Here is a 2,534-nt window from a genome sequence, read left to right on the forward strand (position 1 = left end):
CACAGAGGCGTAGAAAGGGTTTTGTTCCTTTGTCTATTTACTGGCAGCCAGCTGAGGCCTCCCGTCTCCCCTCCCCAAACTCTGGCTTCCTTAAACTGGCTTCCTTACCTGGAGCTGGCAACCCTATGAATTCCTCACAACAGCCACTGAGGGAAACCTTTGTCCCAGACAGGAGCTAAGCAATTGAACTGTGTTTGTCGGGAGACACAGAGCTTCTGACACAGAGAATAGTGGCTGAAAGGGAAGTGGGCGGGGAAGAGAAGCAGACCCGGCCAATGGCACGCCAGTAGTCTTGACTGGCAGCCAATGGCTGAGGGAAGCGCATGCAATCTCGCCACCCCATAGGACAGAAGCCACCACCATTTGGCTTTTATATATAAGGGAGATAAGAGAGATAGAGATATGCCACTCACAATTAGCAGGGCCATTATTCTTCTCTCAGCTTTCCCTTTCCTCTCCATATCTTCCACTCCCTCACTGCAGCATACCTCTCCTTGCCTGCGCTGGTGATGCTTAAAAAGAAGGAGCACTGGCAAACCAAAAACAAACCCAGACAGATGGGTCTCTGCCTCTGAGCCAGCAGCTCTTAAGAGGATTGGTGTACTACAGTGCCTGTGATAATAACCAGTACTGCAGAGCCTATGATAACCAGAAAGCCTTGCAACAGAAAGCAAATGTCCAGTTCCAATGAAATTTTAGAGACTTATAAGATAGGGTGTCATAATTTTTTTCACCCACAACTGTTAAAAAGCCATTATGCTGATGCTTCTGTAGGCAAACAGGGTCACTGTTCCATAGAAACGCAGAGAAGGGTAAACGGAGAAAGCAGATGACATTAGGCTAAGCTCTCTCACTCTCACACAGGTTCCCTGACCACAGCTGAGAACAGAGCTTTGCATTTGAGTTGTTTAGGCATAGGATGGTCCCATACTATCTATCCTTTTCAGTTAGCACAGGCACCTGAAGAAAAGGGGCAGGTGTGTGCCATTTTCTTTATTAGCATCACCAGATTCTGCAGTGACTTTACAGCATGGAACAGAAAACTTCCTTTGCAACTGAACCCCAGCATCTAGAAAGGCAAGGTTAATATAGCTTCTGAAACTGGGAAGCAAAAGGGTATTTTGGTTTCATTAATCAAGTTGTTCAGCCTAGTACCCAACATCCATGGTAGCTGTTACCCTAAATTATTAGGGCAGAGATACAGGCAGACCTTTAGGAGACAGTAATAATACTCCAGTAGAAAGCACATCTTGTGTGTTGGGTTATCGATAATGAGCTTTAGATAAGGTTGCCAACAAGCCTGGAAAAAATGTCTCAACCCCTTAATTTAGATTTAATATGTGGAATTGGGAAGCGGAATCTTTTAATGGCATGGAGGTCAACAATATGGCCAGGCAAATAACATCCCATTAAGCCTCTATTAAAGGGATAGGACATTTTTCTCCAGGTCTGTTGGGAACCCTGTTACCTGAGCCTCCTTAATTTCGTGTGAAGCTCAAGGCAGCTTACAATATAGATAAAATATAACACATAAAATCCATTAAAACAAAATTTAAAACCACAGTTTAGGACTGCTAGTAAATGAATCAAATAAAGATGTCTTTAACTGCCTCCTAAAGATTGAAAGTGAGAGGGCCAGGCACACCAGCCTGGGGAGGTTGTTCCATAACCATGGGGCTGCCACTGAGAAGAAGGCCCTTTGGATGTGTACCCAACCAAATGAGCCTCTTTGATAGATGGGACAGTCCGGAAGGCCTCTCCCTATGATCTTAATTCCTGGGCAGGAACATATGGGAGAAGACAGTCCTTCAAATACTCTGGCACCAAACCACTTAGGGCTTTAAAGTTCAAAACCAACACCTTGAATTGGGCTCAGAACCAGATTGGTAGCCAAAAGAGGAAGAATGTCAGGATTAATTGCCTAGGGGAAAGAACAGGAGGAAACAAACAGGAGTGCAGATACTTGAAGGCAAAGAAAAGGCCTTATGTTAGACCATTGCTCCTCAAGTTTTTGTCTTCAACAGTGACCAGCAATGAGGTCACAGAAATTACAGGGTGACCACAGCACAAATGTGTCCCTTACAAACTGATGGAAACAAACTGCAACATCCCTTATGGCTACTACTTGGCTTGTCTTGGACCTCCTTTTGGAAACCATTCTGTCATATTCTTAGGATGTAAAGTTACCCAACAGTCCATTTAAGGGGAGATACACATGCAACATTCTTGCGACACATCCAAACATTTCCATTCAGAGATTTCTAATTAATAACGAAGTATGTGTGAAGTGATTAATACTGCTGTGAACTGCAGGAAAAGAGGATTTCATTCAAAGACTGTGATCCAAATTGTACCGCATAAGTAGGACTGAAGTAAGACCATTCCAAGGATGGTATTAAAGCAAATAGGAAAAGGTAGATAAAAGGATAACAAAAATAGGGACAATGATATCTTTACTAGGACAGCCATACTGAAAATACAGCCTGGCTCACCTGTCCAGCTGATCCTTATAGGGAGCTCTGGGAACAGGTTCA

This window comes from Gekko japonicus, unplaced genomic scaffold (genome assembly GCF_001447785.1).
Source record: "Gekko japonicus isolate JY-2015 unplaced genomic scaffold, Gekko_japonicus_V1.1 scaffold298, whole genome shotgun sequence".
In the NCBI taxonomy this organism is placed as follows: Eukaryota; Metazoa; Chordata; class Lepidosauria; order Squamata; family Gekkonidae; genus Gekko; species Gekko japonicus.